The sequence below is a fragment of the Salvelinus fontinalis genome, chromosome 30 (genome assembly GCF_029448725.1).
Source record: "Salvelinus fontinalis isolate EN_2023a chromosome 30, ASM2944872v1, whole genome shotgun sequence".
NCBI lineage: Eukaryota > Metazoa > Chordata > Actinopteri > Salmoniformes > Salmonidae > Salvelinus > Salvelinus fontinalis.
In genome coordinates, this window is record NC_074694.1 from 9,816,194 (window position 1) to 9,833,619 (window position 17,426).

Sequence of the window (17,426 nt, forward strand, 5' to 3'; positions counted from 1 at the left end):
AAAAAAACATAGTTCCATCAGCTGTCTAGGTGGCTAGTCTCAGACGATCCTGCAGGTGAAGAAGCTGGATGTGGAGGTCCTGGGCTGGCGTGGTTACACGTGGTCTGCAGCAGTGCTTAATTTGTAAATCGGGAGGCACCGGAAAACAGCGAGAGGGAGGTGACCAGGAAGCTCTGAGATACCGGAAAATCCCCTTTATAATAAATCACTGCATGCATATTATCCCATGTGCGTAGCAGTCTAGACTAGAGCAGAAGAGTAGAGGCGATTGTAGCCTAGGGTCCGGGAAAAACTGAGCCTTTCATAAACGCATTTCATGCAATTCTATGTCATTTTACATGACTGGAGACTTTCACAGAATTTTTTTTAATACCACACAAGTTATTTAAATGTCAAGCTACTTTGACACTGACAAACTAAGAATGTGAGATCACTTAAAAACGACCTGGTCTTGAATCCATCACTAGCCTGGACCAGGTGTGTGGAGACGCACATTGTACAATATGAGGAGGATATTATAGTCCTAAAAATGCTCTCCAGTTTCACCGACTCACCCAATGATTTGCAGCTCACTCACCAGCGATGGCCGATGTGCCAAAAGCCTCTTTCATTTTAGTTTGTAAAAACAATGTTGTTTGCTCCATCTATTTGGAAGTTAGGCCTATTTGGAAGTTAAGCCTATTTGGAAGTTAGGCCTATTTGGAATTTAGGCCTATTTGGAAGTTAGGCCTATTTGGAAGTTAGGCCTATTTGGAAGTTAGGCCTATTTGGAAGTTAGGCCTATTTGGAAGTTAGGCCTATTTGGAAGTTAGGCCTATTTGGAATTTGATCAACTAGCTTACAGACCCACAATTGTGTTTGAAATATTGCGAAAGGTCTGTTTTGGCAGCATGCTGTTCGCTGACAGCATTCTACCCGTGGCTATGATTCTATAAGGAAATAAATGATCAAGTGGAACGCAGGAGAGATGAGAGTTGCAGGCTCATGTCTATCAGACTAGAGAGAGGGAGAGAGATCCTAGAAGGTGAATCACATTCTGGTTCTGTGAGAGATACAGGCAAGCTTCTCTCTCACACCACAGCAACTGCCACGAGTTGGTCTCTAGGCTACAATGTTGTGTAAATCATAAACCGGGGCTGAATCAATTCTTAGAATATCAGGCTTGGGTTGAAAATCAACGTTTTCACATTAGGCCATGTTTTTAAAACTACTCATTTTAGAGTGGCCTTTTATTGTCCCCAGCACAAGGTGCACCTGTGTAATGATCATGCCCTTTAATCAGCTTCTTGATATATGACATATGTCAGGTGGATGGATTATCTTGGCGAAGGAGAAATTCTCACTAACAGAGATGTAAACACATTTGTGCACAACATTTTAGAGAAATAATTTTTTTGTGCAAATTTCTGAGATCTTTAATTTCAGCTCATGAAACATGGGACCAACATTTTACATGTTGCGCTATTATTCCAGACATTACGGTAAAATTGAATCTGTTTTCTGTGTTTACTTTGTTATCACAGACTAATAATACACACACACACACACACACACACACACACACACACACACACACACACACACACACACACACACACACACACACACACACACACACACACACACACACACACACACACACACACACACACACACACACACACACACACACTCCAGAAAATCTCTGACATCTTCTCCTCACATCTCACATGCACTCCATCATCACCAGCCCACAACAAAGAGAGATGCCCCAAGTCATCGTCCATCAAACCAAGCCTTTTATGGCTCATCAAAAGACAATGTACTGTCAAAGCCAGAGGAGTGTTTCAGACATGATATGACAGCAAATACTCCAGACGGAGATGAAACCGTCTGCTGTAAATGAAAGGGCTACATGATGTTTGGGTAATTTGAAAGAATTAGTCAATATTATCCGTCTTTATGAAGGAACAGGAGTGTGGGAAAGTTCTCTCCCTTGTTCCCGATTGCAGTTTGATCCTTTGCCTTGAAGATTATGCTTGGCTTCGGATCCACCATTTTGATGGGTTTAAGTGTTGAGTGTTTCATTGTTGACATATGTCAGCAGTGTTCTTTAGTTCTGAGGTGCATGCTGGGAATAAAAGCAGCATTCTCAAACAACATATCATTCAATGAACTCAAACGTTATTGTATTCAAACAAAACGTAGTGTAACACAGGGCAAGAAATGGTTGGAAAGATATATCAAGAGAACTATCGTTGGCTACTGGCATTGAAGAAGGCATATCAGTGTACAGTGAAGACTGGACGGAAGACTAGCACCCCTTAAGGAAAAACCACATGAATTTCACATGTGATCACGTGTTTCATGATTTATGTAACAGCAACATGTGATAACATGAAACTACACGTGACAACATTTGAAAGATTTTCACATGTGAAAGTGCCAATTCGAATTTCACATGTGGAAGTTAGATTTTTACATGTGGAAGTAAAACTGCAATTTTCACGTGACAGTTTTTCACATATAGAAATGCAATTCCATCAGTAGCGGCTCCTCAGAGGAGGAAGGGGAGGACCATTTTACTCAGTGAATTTCATACAAATCTAAATTGTGAAACACTAAAAAAGTTATATTTTTTGATAAACTATACTAAATATATTCACGTTACCAAATACCTGATTAAAACACACTGTTTTGCAATGAAGGTCTACAGTAGCCTCAGCAGCACTCTGTAGGGTAGCACCGTGGTGTAGCAGGAGGACGGCTAGCCTCAGCAGCACTCTGTAGGGTAGCACCGTGGTGTAGCAGGAGGACGGCTAGCCTCAGCAGCACTCTGTAGGGTAGCACCGTGCTGTAGAAGGAGGACGGCTAGCCTCAGCAGCACTCTGTAGGGTAGCACCGTGGTGTAGCAGGAGGACGGCTAGCCTCAGCAGCACTCTGTAGGGTAGCACCGTGGTGTAGCAGGAGGACGGCTAGCCTCAGCAGCACTCTGTAGGGTAGCACCGTGGTGTAGCAGGAGGACGGCTAGCCTCAGCAGCACTCTGTAGGGTAGCACCGTGGTGTAGCAGGAGGACGGCTAGCCTCAGCAGCACTCTGTAGGGTAGCACCGTGGTGTAGCAGGAGGACGGCTAGCCTCAGCAGCACTCTGTAGGGTAGCACCGTGGTGTAGCAGGAGGACGGCTAGCCTCAGCAGCACTCTGTAGGGTAGCACCGTGGTGTAGCAGGAGGACGGCTAGCCTCAGCAGCACTCTGTAGGGTAGCACAGTGGTGTAGCAGGAGGACGGCTAGCCTCAGCAGCACTCTGTAGGGTAGCACCGTGGTGTAGCAGGAGGACGGCTAGCCTCAGCAGCACTCTGTAGGGTAGCACCGTGGTGTAGCAGGAGGACGGCTAGCCTCAGCAGCACTCTGTAGGGTAGCACCGTGGTGTAGCAGGAGGACGGCTAGCCTCAGCAGCACTCTGTAGGGTAGCACCGTGGTGTAGCAGGAGGACGGCTAGCCTCAGCAGCACTCTGTAGGGTAGCACCGTGGTGTAGCAGGAGGACGGCTAGCCTCAGCAGCACTCTGTAGGGTAGCACCGTGGTGTAGCAGGAGGACGGCTAGCCTCAGCAGCACTCTGTAGGGTAGCACCGTGGTGTAGCAGGAGGACGGCTAGCCTCAGCAGCACTCTGTAGGGTAGCACCGTGGTGTAGCAGGAGGACGGCTAGCCTCAGCAGCACTCTGTAGGGTAGCACCGTGGTGTAGCAGGAGGACGGCTAGCCTCAGCAGCACTCTGTAGGGTAGCACCGTGGTGTAGCAGGAGGACGGCTAGCCTCAGCAGCACTCTGTAGGGTAGCACCGTGGTGTAGCAGGAGGACGGCTAGCCTCAGCAGCACTCTGTAGGGTAGCACCGTGGTGTAGCAGGAGGACGGCTAGCCTCAGCAGCACTCTGTAGGGTAGCACCGTGGTGTAGCAGGAGGACGGCTAGCCTCAGCAGCACTCTGTAGGGTAGCACCGTGGTGTAGCAGGAGGACGGCTAGCCTCAGCAGCACTCTGTAGGGTAGCACCGTGGTGTAGCAGGAGGACGGCTAGCCTCAGCAGCACTCTGTAGGGTAGCACCGTGGTGTAGCAGGAGGACGGCTAGCCTCAGCAGCACTCTGTAGGGTAGCACCGTGGTGTAGCAGGAGGACGGCTAGCCTCAGCAGCACTCTGTAGGGTAGCACCGTGGTGTAGCAGGAGGACGGCTAGCCTCAGCAGCACTCTGTAGGGTAGCACCGTGGTGTAGCAGGAGGACGGCTAGCCTCAGCAGCACTCTGTAGGGTAGCACCGTGGTGTAGCAGGAGGACGGCTAGCCTCAGCAGCACTCTGTAGTGTAGCACCGTGGTGTAGCAGGAGGACGGCTAGCCTCAGCAGCACTCTGTAGGGTAGCACCGTGGTGTAGCAGGAGGACGGCTAGCCTCAGCAGCACTCTGTAGGGTAGCACCGTGGTGTAGCAGGAGGACGGCTAGCCTCAGCAGCACTCTGTAGGGTAGCACCGTGGTGTAGCAGGAGGACGGCTAGCCTCAGCAGCACTCTGTAGGGTAGCACCGTGGTGTAGCAGGAGGACGGCTAGCCTCAGCAGCACTCTGTAGGGTAGCACCGTGGTGTAGCAGGAGGACGGCTAGCCTCAGCAGCACTCTGTAGGGTAGCACCGTGGTGTAGCAGGAGGACGGCTAGCCTCAGCAGCACTCTGTAGGGTAGCACCGTGGTGTAGCAGGAGGACGGCTAGCCTCAGCAGCACTCTGTAGGGTAGCACCGTGGTGTAGCAGGAGGACGGCTAGCCTATCCTCATCTGATTGCATCGACTTCCATACAAGACTTCTCATCCCCTTCCATGATGACTTCCCGGAGGATGTCTTCCAACCTATCAGAGCTCTTACAGCATGAACTGATGTGTTGTCCACCCAATCAAAGGATGAGAGAATGAATCTAGTACTGAAAGCATAAGCTACAGCTAGCTAGCACTGCAGTGTATAAAATGTGGACAAATTGAACAAATTAAACAAATTGAACAAATTAATTTCTTTAAAAATTAAGGAGAAGCAGGAAAGAGAGAGAGAAACAGATATATTTTGTTGTATTTATTTCACTTACTTGTTGCAGCTAGATAGTTTATCCTACTCAAACACCCGGCTCAAACAGAGAGGAATGCTATATATGTTAACTAGATGGCCAAGACTATCCAACACTGGAACTCTTCGCAAGTCAAGGTAAGCCTTTGGTTTTATTAATTTATTGTCACCGGGGCCCGCCGGTGTAACTGTTAAACCTTCATGCTGACTGTACACTGTACTGCATGATTGTAGCGGGTTTACTAACGAGTTAGATCTAGTAGCTATGTTGACTCTGATGTTAGCTAAAATGGTGACAATGATGTAGGCTGTTTGTAGTGGTTAGCGGTTATGGCATGAAGGTTTGGCTTGGAAAGGATTTTTCGCCTGGTCGCAGACAGCTGTTATGTTGTGCATTGAAGTGAGACAACAACATCAAACAACATTATGATGCTGTTTACATGTGGCTGCTATGAAAGTGGCTATGAAAAGCCAACTGACATGTACTCTTGAGGCACTGACCTGTTGCACCCTCTATAACAACTGTGATTATTATTTGACCCTGCTGGTCATCTATGAACGTTTGAAAATCTTGAAGAACAATCTGGCCTTAATGGCCATGTACTCTTATAATCTCCACCCTGCACAGCCAGAAGAGGACTGGCCAACCCTCAGAGCCAGGTTCCTCTCTAGGTTTCTTTAAAGGTTCCGGCCTTTCTAGGGAGTTTTTCCTAGTCACTTCTACATCTGTTATTGCTTGTTGTTTGGGGTTTTAGGCTGGGTTTCTGTATAGCACTTTGTGACATCTGCTGATGTAAAAAGGGCTTTATTAATACATTTAATTGAATTAAATACATTTGATTGATTGATGAAAGTGAACTGTGTTTGTGGGTGATCAGGGGTGTATTCATTCCAACGATTCTGTTGAAAAACTTTTCTTAAACGGAAGCAAACGGAATGGAGATAAACCTACCTGAATTTGTCCAATACAAACTCTTGTTTGCAACTGTTGGACTAATGATTACACCCTAGATCAGCTAGATTCAGGCAAGAGTGTGCAAGGTGGTATTGAATGTGTCACTGTCTGCCACCTTGATCACTCAAATTTCTCCAATTTGTCTCTCGACCTGTGCACGCATCTACGCTGTAAACTGTCATTCATAGGCTAGGTTGTAGCAAGCTCATGATGGGTATTACATTTACATTTTAGTCATTTAGCAGACGCTCTTATCCAGAGCGACTTACAGTAGAGTGCATACATTTTATTACATTTTACATACTGAGACAAGGATATCCCTACCGGCCAAACGCTCCCTAACCCGGACGACGCTATGCCAATTGTGCGTCGCCCCACGGACCTCCCGGTTGCGGCCGGCTGCGACAGAGCCTGGGCGCGAACCCAGCCCAGCCCAGCCTGGGCGCGAACCCAGAGACTCTGGTGGCGCAGCTAGCACTGCGATGCAGTGCCCTTGACCACTGCGCCACCCGGGAGGCGTATCATGTAGTAGCCTAAACCTATCCATGTTACATTGAACTTGGTGAATGGAATATGAATGACAGTCATCCAATATACCATACTAGAAACAAGGCCATGCTCATAAAAAACTAACTCGTCCTCCATAATCTTTATCAGCACCGACCGCCACTGAATTCCACATCTGAGAGTTTGTCACGGTGATACCGCAAATTCTGCAATTCACATGTGAGTTGAAAACATGTTATTCTCCTCACGTGTGAAGAGGTGGCGTAAACACGTGAACTCTAGATTGAACACATTGTGAACAACTGACCTCACACGTGTCTCTTCTTTCTACATGTGAAATGTTCAACTCAACATGTGAAATGTTCAACTCAACATGTGAAATGTTCAACTCAACATGTGAAATGTTCAACTCAACATGTGAAATGTTCAACTCAACATGTGAAATGTTCAACTCAACATGTGAAATGTTCAACTCAACATGTGAAAACAGTTATTTCAATTTTCCCAACTGCAAATTTAACATGTTTTTTAGGGGGTAAGAGAAGTAATGAAATTGTATGGGTGTTTTAAGGTAAATTGTTCGTTATTCAGCTAAAATAGTGTAAAAATCTTTAAATCAACAACAACATGATAACTTGTATTTTCAATATGACCACACCTGTGATTTGAACTCACGATCTCTGGATTCGGGGGTACGCCGATCATTCTGCTGCCAACACACTACCATCTCAGCAGTTTGAGGGTTTTCTCTATAGTTGTCTAATGTTGATGGGGCATATTATTCCCTTTTAATGTTACTCCTCAATCACTATGATAAATATAATAGTTGTCCTTGATTATACAAAGCTGAGATTGACGTTGAAGTCCAAAGTGTACGAATACAGGTGAAATCAGTTATTGACAGACATGTTGGTGTAGCAAGAAGACTGGACTGCCCGTGAATCAAGAGGTGTGCGACACAAATCCCTGGTGAGGACATGTTGAATAATAATTCAGGATCTCTGTATGATGACACTGTGTTGACTGTGTTATTGTAACAGCAGAAACTCCCTGCAGAACTCAGTCATCAGCTATTACTATGACTAGTGCCAGACCAGGGTTCAAATAGTATTTATTTTCTTTCAAACGCTTTTTTTTATCTGCGTTTGATTGAGCTTGCCTGGGGCAACTGAATCAATGCAATTGTCCAAAAAGTACAAACCCTACTCATCTGGAACTCTAGGCGGGCAGACACAATCAAATGCTCAAAGTATTTTGAAAGAAAACGAATATTATTTGAACCCAGTTCTGACTAATGTTCATTAGTGTATTAGGGTTCATGGTTTCAGTCCTGACTCTTCGGGGGGCCATATCCCTACGAGACGTTCTACTGAGGAAAACATAAACGCTTAATATCTAAATGTACAGTACAGCCACATGCATTCAGCTAGCATGATTGGGAAGCAAGGCCATCCCATCTGTAATCATTACTGTAACAGCTACTAATCTTGTGTTATGCTTTGTATATTACAACACAGTTGTTAGTACTTTTTTCACAAAACTATGCCCATGTCAGTAAAGACTTTAGGAGTATTGAGTACTATGTGTCAAACAGGGCTATTCCTATCTGTGTGTTTTGGATTACAGTACTATGTGTCAAACAGAGCTATTTCTCTCTGTATGTTTTGGATTACAGTACTATGTGTCAAACAGAGCTATTTCTCTCTGTGTGTTTTGGATTACAGTACTATGTGTCAAACAGGGCTATTCCTCTCTGTATGTTTTGGATTACAGTACTATGTCAAACAGGGCTATTCCTCTCTGTGTGTTTTGGATTACAGTACTATGTGTCAAACAGAGCTATTCCTCTCTGTGTGTTTTGGATTACAGTACTATGTGTCAAACAGAGCTATTCCTCTCTGTGTGTTTTGGATTACAGTACTATGTCAAACAGGGCTATTCCTCTCTGTGTGTTTTGGATTACAGTACTATGTGTCAAACAGGGCTATTCCTCTCCGTGTGTTTTGGATTACAGTACTATGTCAAACAGGGCTATTCCTATCTGTGTGTTTTGGATTACAGTACTATGTCAAACAGGGCTATTCCTCTCTGTGTGTTTTGGATTACAGTACTATGTGTCAAACAGAGCTATTCCTCTCTGTGTGTTTTGGATTACAGTACTATGTGTCAAACAGAGCTATTCCTCTCTGTGTGTTTTGGATTACAGTACTATGTCAAACAGGGCTATTCCTCTCTGTGTGTTTTGGATTACAGTACTATGTGTCAAACAGGGCTATTCCTCTCCGTGTGTTTTGGATTACAGTACTATGTCAAACAGGGCTATTCCTATCTGTGTGTTTTGGATTACAGTACTAACGCAAACAGAGCTATTCCTCTCTGTGTGTTTTGGATTACAGTACTATGTGTCAAACAGAGCTATTCCTCTCTGTGTGTTTTGGATTACAGTACTATGTGTCAAACAGGGCTATTCCTCTCTGTGTGTTTTGGATTACAGTACTATGTGTCAAACAGAGCTATTCCTCTCTGTGTGTTTTGGATTACAGTACTATGTGTCAAACAGAGCTATTCCTCTCTGTGTGTTTTGGATTACAGTACTATGTGTCAAACAGAGCTATTCCTCTCTGTGTGTTTTGGATTACAGTACTATGTGTCAAACAGAGCTATTCCTCTCTGTGTGTTTTGGATTACAGTACTATGTGTCAAACAGAGCTATTTCTCTCTGTATGTTTTGGCCTCAGTCCTCCAGTAAACTCTACAACACAATTAATCACTGAGCTGAGCTCAGTGTCAACATCGTTTGTCATCAGTGGTCCGTAGCCGTCACTCTTAAGTCGGGAGTGCAAGGATGTCGCTGACAGAACCACCTTAAAAAAATCTGCCAGAACTTTCCCGGCTGTAAACGAACACATTTTGACACTCCCTATCACTATCAGTGAGCTCAGGACTCAGTCAGTAGCTTCTTCCTGGGTGACTAGACAGGGGAAGATAATCCACAAGGCCCTGCCTGCCGCTCTGGCATTCCTGCCTGGTTCTCAGGACCCTTGGCAACAACCCAGAGGAGCAGATGCTCCGGCTGTCAGAGCCACTTCAAGAGGACTGGAAAGAAGGGATTTGTCCCACATGGCACCCTATTCCCTATTTAGTACACTACTTTAGCCCAGAACACTAAATAGGTAACAGGGTGCCGTTTTGGACGCAGAAGTATAAAGGGCTGAGGCTCGGCAGCCTTTGCATGTGATTAGTGATGTCAGCCGTGTGTATTACAATGGAAAACTTCATCACCACTTATCGTTTTCATGTCCCGTAGGCTCATGACGTTATGCACCACTACGACACCATCTTGGCGATGACTTCACGTGTAGAGGTTGTGGTGTTGTAAAATTAACCACCATTTTTTTTTTTTATGGAACTACTGTTTGTATATAAGGCGTCGTTGTAAATAAGAATATGTTCTTAACTGACTTGCCTAGTTAAATAAAGGTTCAATTAAAAAATTAAAAATAAATGTTTGTACTTTTCCTAAACAAGATCATAGAATTGAAACTGTACCAACGCACATTGATTTAAAAGTGTCCATAATATATAGATGAAAATGTACACAATTAAGTGTCCTACACCATGTTCAATGAATGGTACAAAGAAAATCAACTGTATTTATAAAGCCCTTCTTACATCAGCTGATGTCTCAAAGTGCTGTACAGAAACCCAGCCTAAAACCCCAAACAGCAAGCAATGCAGGTGTAGAAGCACTGGTTGGATGTGATCCACAGTGGGAGAGGCAACCCGCTTTCTAAGGTGGCTCTCCATTTAGTCGTGTTGACTACATTATCGCTAGAACATTATTCAGAATAAATGCATTATCAGGAAGTGGACACAAACGACTAAATACAAAATGTTAAGCAGACAACCCAATGGTCCCCAACAAGATTAACAGCAGGCATTCCTCCTTCGGGATTGGATTTATTTTCTATTTTTATTTCTCCGTTAATAACTTGCCGTGAACACCACTGTTAATATATCCACAATGTCTCCAGATTGGCAGTGAAACCCCAATGACTAAATTAGAATTCAAAATGGCCATTATCTACATTAATGTCTGTTCATTTAGAGAGTCAATACAGTGTCTGAGTTGGTGCGTGAGAGAGAAATGACGGAGAGCAATCTGGAGTAAAGTAATCCGTTATCAACGATCTCATTTAAAGTGTGTTTTTTTAAACACGTCATGTGAAGGTATTCTGGCTTCTATGTGGGTGTAGCTGGTACATTTGTATTAATGCATTTCCAGGGCTTGTTCGTATTACTCTTTTAGATAAGTGCAACATTTTCCAATCACATTTATCATCCACTAGGCCCAATTTAACTTTCATCAGTGTATGTATTATCACACCAACCAGATAAAAAATATTGAAAGCTTAATGATGTAAACTGATGTAGAGAATCTGTTGTAAGCTATTTTTTTTCCCACCGAGAATCAATGTTTTACATTAGTGGGATGAATGAAGTAACACCTTGCTGCCTTCAATGTATGTGTTTTCTCTCTGTAGGATGTACAGTGTATTCTACCAGACGTATGAGGTAAAGAAGGAGATATTAATCACAGGAGAGTCTAATGAAAGAGTCAAGCTTAGTAATGACTCCTCCTGTGATTCATAATGAAAGAGTCAAGCTTAGTAATGACTCCTCCTGTGATTCATAATGAAAGAGTCTATCTTAGTAATGACTCCTCCTGTGATTCATAATGAAAGAGTCTATCTTAGTAATGACTCCTCCTGTGATTCATAATGAAAGAGTCTATCTTAGTAATGACTCCTCCTGTGATTCATAATGAAAGAGTCTATCTTAGTAATGACTCCTCCTGTGATTCATAATGAAAGAGTCTATCTTAGTAATGACTCATCCTGTGATTCATAATGAAAGAGTCTATCTTAGTAATGACTCCTCCTGTGATTCATAATGAAAGAGTCTATCTTAGTAATGACTCCTCCTGTGATTCATAATGAAAGAGTATATCTTAGTAATGACTCCTCCTGTGATTCATAATGAAAGAGTCTAGCTTAGTAATGACTCCTCCTGTGATTCATACAGTAAAGGAAATCGACTTCACATTAGCCAACATGGGAAACGGGCATCTTTCAAAGCCCTTTAAATCCAAGCATTAGGGAAGATTCACTGCCACATGAAATTACATTAAAACCTACTGTTTCTCATCGACATACAGAATAAAGACAGATTGATATAATATACTGTGTATTCGGGTAAAATATAGCCTACAATAACTTGTTCTTAGCATGTTGTGCAATTCAAATGCGTAGGCCTTAGTCTTGACTGTTGTTTCGTTCATCTGTGATTTAGCATAGGGGGGGGGGGGGGGGGGGGGGGGGGTGACACTCCTAAGAGGATGTGATTGTCATGCATGCTCTTTCACACATGTCTAGGTGGTCATAAACGCAGAGGAATTATTAAAGAAACTGTTTATCCGCCTCCTGTATGGAGAAGCACGGCAATAGTCTTGATTAATGACAAACGGAACTCTTTGAAAAGACGCCACTGAGGATTTTGCAGTATCATCTGTTTTGTTATCCTACATCCAAACATAATATGTCTCTTATTTAATTGTTATTATTGAACTAGGCAAGTCAGTTCATTTCAAATTCTTATTTACAATGATAGCCTACCCCACACAACACTGGGCCAATTGTGCGCCGCCCAAACACAGCTGGTTGTAAGACAGCTTAGATTTGAACAAGGGTGTCTGTAGTGATGCCTCAAGCACAGTAGATGCAGTGCCTTAGACCACTGCGCCACTCGGGAGCCCAAGTAGACATGAATCTTCTGTTGAGAGACCACAGAGCTGGTTCAGAGAGCTGACCTAACCATATCCTGTAATCTAGCCAGGATCGTGAGGAGTTCACATTACTACCGCCTTGTGAGACGAAGAAGGCAGGAACCACATGGAAAGACACGTACACACGGCGCCCACATTTGTAAAGTGAAATAACAAAGAGTCATACAGGGGTAGCAGGTAGCCTAGTAGTAAAGAGTGTTGGGCCAGTAACTGAAAGGTTACTAGTTTGAATCCCCAAGCTGACTAGGTGAAAGATCTGTCAATGTGCCCCTGACCAAGGCTCTTAACCCTTGTGTTGTCTTAAGGGTCAGAAATGACACACCACTATGTTTAAATGACATGTTGGGGAAAAAAAGCCAACTCGGTTTCCATCGTTCATTGAATCAGATGGCTCATTCATCACAAAACCCACTGATCTTGCCAACTACTTTAATGACTTTTTCATTAGCAAGATAAGCAAACTTAGGGATGACATGACAACAACAAACGCTGACACTACACATCCAAGTATATCGGACCAAATTATGAAAGACAAGAATTGTACTTTTGAATTCCATAAAGTCAGTGTGGAAGAGATGAAAAAAAGTATTGTTGTTTATCAACAATGACAAGCCACCGGAGTCTGACAATCTGGATGGAAAATTACTGAGGACAATAGCAGACGATATTGCCACTCCTATTTGTTAATTTAAGCCTACTAGAGAGCGTGTGTCCTCAGGCCTGGAGGGAAGCTAAAGTCATTCCGCTACCCAAGGATAGTAAAGCCCCCTTTACTGGCTCAAACAGCCAACCAATCAGCCTGTTACGAACCCGTAGTAAACTTCAGGAAAAAATTGTGTTTGATCAGATGCAATGCTATTTTACAGACTTTCAGCACGCTTATAGGGAAGGATACTCAACAAGCACAGCACTTACACAAATGACTGATGATTGGCTGAGAGAAATTTATTATAAAATGACTGTGGAGTGGCAATATCGTCTTCTTAGACTTCATTGCAGCTTTTGACATTATTGATCATAGTCTGCTGCTGGAAAAAATGTATGTGTTATGGCTTTACACCCCCTGCTATAATGTGGACCAAGAGTTATTTGTCTGACAGAACACAGAGGGTGTTCTTTAATGGAAGCCTCTCAAATATAATCCAGTTAGAATCAGGAATTTCCCAGGGTAGCTGTCTAGGCCCCTTTTCTCAATTTTACTAACAACATGCCACTGACTTTGTGTAAAGCCAGAGTGTCTATGTATGCGGATGACTCAACACTATACATGTCAGCTACTTCAGCAACTGAAATGACTGCAACACTCAACAAAGAGCTGCAGTTAGTTTCAGAATGGGTAGCAGGGAATAGCAAGGAATAACTTTGTCCTAAATATTTCTAAAACTAAAAGCATTGTATTTGGAACAAAACACTCACTAAACCCTAAACCTCAACTAAATCTTCTAATAAATAATGTGGAAATTGAGCAAGTTGAGATGACTAAACTGCTTGGAGTAACCCTAGATTGTAAACTGTCACCGTCAAAACATATTGATGCAGTAGTAGCTAAGATGGGGAAATAATAATAATATAATAAATAATAAAGCGATGCTCTACCTTCTTAAAAACACTATCAACAAGGCAGGTCCTACAGGCCCTAAATTTGTCGCACCTTGACTACTGTTCAGTTGTGTGGTCATGTGCCACAAAAATGGACTTAGGAAAATTGCAATTGGCTCAGAACAGGGCAGTACGGCTGGCCCTTGAATGTACACAGAGAGCTAATATTAATAATATGCATGTCAATCTCTCCTGGCTGAAAGTGGAGGAGAGATTGACTTCACTACTTTTATTTACGAGGTATTGACATGTTGAATGTACCAAACTGTCTGTCTAAACTACTGCACACAGCTCGGACACCCATGCATACCCCACAAGACATGCCACAAGAGGTCTCTTCATAATCCCCAAGTCCCCCAGAACAGACTATGGGAGGCACACAGTACTACATAGAGCCATGACTACATGGAACTCTATTCCACATCAAGTAACTGACGTAAGCAGTAAAATTAGATTTAAAAAACAGATAATAAAACACCTTATGGAACAGCAGGGAATGTGAAGCAACACAAACATTGGCACAGACACACACACACGCACAATAAATACACATGGATTTAGTACTGTAGATACAGTGGCTTGCGAAAGTATTCACCCCCTTGGCATTTGTCCTATTTTGTTGCCTTACAACCTGGAATTAAAAAATATTTTTGAAGGGTTTGTATAATTTGATTTACACAACATGCCTACCACTTTGAAGAGGCAAAATATTTTTTCTTGTGAAACAAACAAGAAATAAGACAAAGAAACAGAACTTGAGCGTGCATAACTATTCACCCCCCCAAAGTCAATATTTTGTAGATCCACCTTTTGCAGCAATTACAGTTGCAAGTCTTTTGGGGTATGTCTCTATAAGCTTGGTACATCTAACCCCAGAGATTTTTGCCCATTCTTCAAGGCAAAATTGCTTCAGCTCATTCAAGTTGGATGGGTTCCGCTGGTGTACAGCAATGTGTAAGTCATACCACAGATTCTCAATTGGATTGAGGTCTGGGCTTTGACTAGGCCATTCCAAGACATTTAAATGTCCCCCTTAAACCACTCAAGTGTTGCTTTAGCAGTATGCTTAGGGTCATTGTCCTGCTGGAAGGTGAACCTCTGTCCCAGTCTCAAATCTCTGGAAGACTGAAACAGGTTTCCCCTCAAGAATTTACCTGTATTTAGCGCCATTCATCATTCCTTAAATTCTGACCAGTTTCCCAGTGCCTGCCGATGAAAATATCCCCACACCATGATGCTGCCTCCACCATGCTTCACTGTGGGGATGGGATTCTCGGGGTGATGAGAGGTGCTGGGTTTTCGCCAGACATAGCGTTTTCCTTGATGGCCAAAAAGCTCAATTTTAGTCTCATCTGAACAGAGTACCTTCTTCCATATGTTTGGGGAGTCTCCCACATGCCTTTTGGCGAACACCAAATATGTTTGCTTATTTATTTATTTCTTTAAGAAATGCCTTTTATCTGGCCAATCTTCCGTAAAGCCCAGCTCTGTGGAGTGTACGACTTAAAGTGTTCCTATGGACAGATACTTCGATCTCCATTGTGGAGCATTGCAGCTCCTCCAGGGTTATCTTTGGTCTCTTTGTTGCCTCTCTGATTAATGCCCTCCTTGCCTGGTCCATGAGTTTTGGTGGGCGGCCCTCTCTTGGCAGGTTTGTTGCGGTGCCATATTCTTTCAATTTTTAATAATGTATTTTTTGGTGCTCCGTGGGATGTTCAAAGTTTCGTTAATTTTTTTATAACACAACACCGATCTGTACTTCTCCACAACTTTGTCCCTGACCTGTTTGGAGAGCAGGTCAGGGACAAACTAGGCCTTCGCATTATACGTCTACCCATCCACACCAACCAACCGCCCTCCTTTCACTTTTGCCTTAAGTAACCATCTGTCTTATGTAACTATACCAAATGTAACATATACTAAATGAAGTGTCTCAGATTTACGTACAGAATAATATAAAATGCCCTGAGACCAGGTTGCGTCTTGACCTGGCTTAGTTCAGAGTGGCTACAATGGAAGGAATGCAACCGATGGGTGGTAAAGATGATAGTTGAAAATAACTAATGCTAACAACAACTTGACTTGAGCTTTGTCTATTCTGAGGTTTATACAAATGTGACCTAAGATGCTGTTTTAAAAAGTATTTTGGAAATAACAATTCTGAAATCAAATCTGGGGTCAATTGCTAGATCAAGACATTGCGTATTTGTGTACATAAAATTCTGTCTGAATCAAAGAACTAGCAGAGTACGGGGTAAACTGTAAGCCAATAGGGTACTCAATAAAAACACTGCTGCCCGTGGGGCTTCTCTGTTCGAAACATCAATATCCAGAGAGCAAAGAACCTATAGTCATCACTTAATTACCCTATCACTGTGATTTAGGGGACAAGGTGAATGTTAAATAGCTGTAAATTCTTATCTTTGACTTTGTGGGTGGTTTATGGCAGTTTCAACAGCAGCTCGGAGACAAAACGTCTATACCTGCAGCAGGATACACGATTTATAGCTTTATTACTCTTTGTCTAAAAGAGCAGAGAAACATATAATTGAAAGGAAGAGATAGAGGCTAGCTAGCGGCTCTGGGAGCTAGGGGGGACTGGAGGGGGAAAGGGGATTGAGTATCATCATTGGTAGAGACATATCTCGGTGACAGGTTAATAGCAGAAGGGGCTAGCTCTTTATTTTTGGAGCCGCTACTCTTTATGAAATGAGCAAGATCCAATTTTCTGATTCATCTGCAAACATTCCTAAGTTAGACACCACCCACCAGAAACACACACACACACACACCAGACACACACACCAGACACACACACACACACACCAGACACACACTCACACACCAGACACACACACACACACACACACACACACACACACACACACAAACACACACACACACACACACACACACACACACACACACACTCACTCACCAGACACACACACCAAACACACACACACACACACACCAGACACACACTCACACACCAGACACACACACACACACACTCACACACCAAACACACACCAGACACACACACACACACACACCAGACACACACACACACACACACCAGACACACACACACAATAGACACGCACACACAGACACACACACATACACTCACACACACACACGGACGTACACGTGCACACATGCACACAAGCATGCACCAACTCAACCTCATGTTTTCCCTCTTCACACACTATCCACCCATAGTTCCACCCTGAGTGACACAAGGCATATTGCTCTCACGGATAAGACCACAATGTACACGGTAATGGGAATTAGGGGAGGAGTAAGTCACACAGAAAGTGGGTGACACCGGACCAATAGATAGTCACGGCTTCCTCACCCTGAGGGGCCATTAGTGGAGAGGACTTCTTTGTTTGTCTAATGGTGAAAGGCCAGCCCATCCCAAATGGTACCCTATTCCCTATATAGT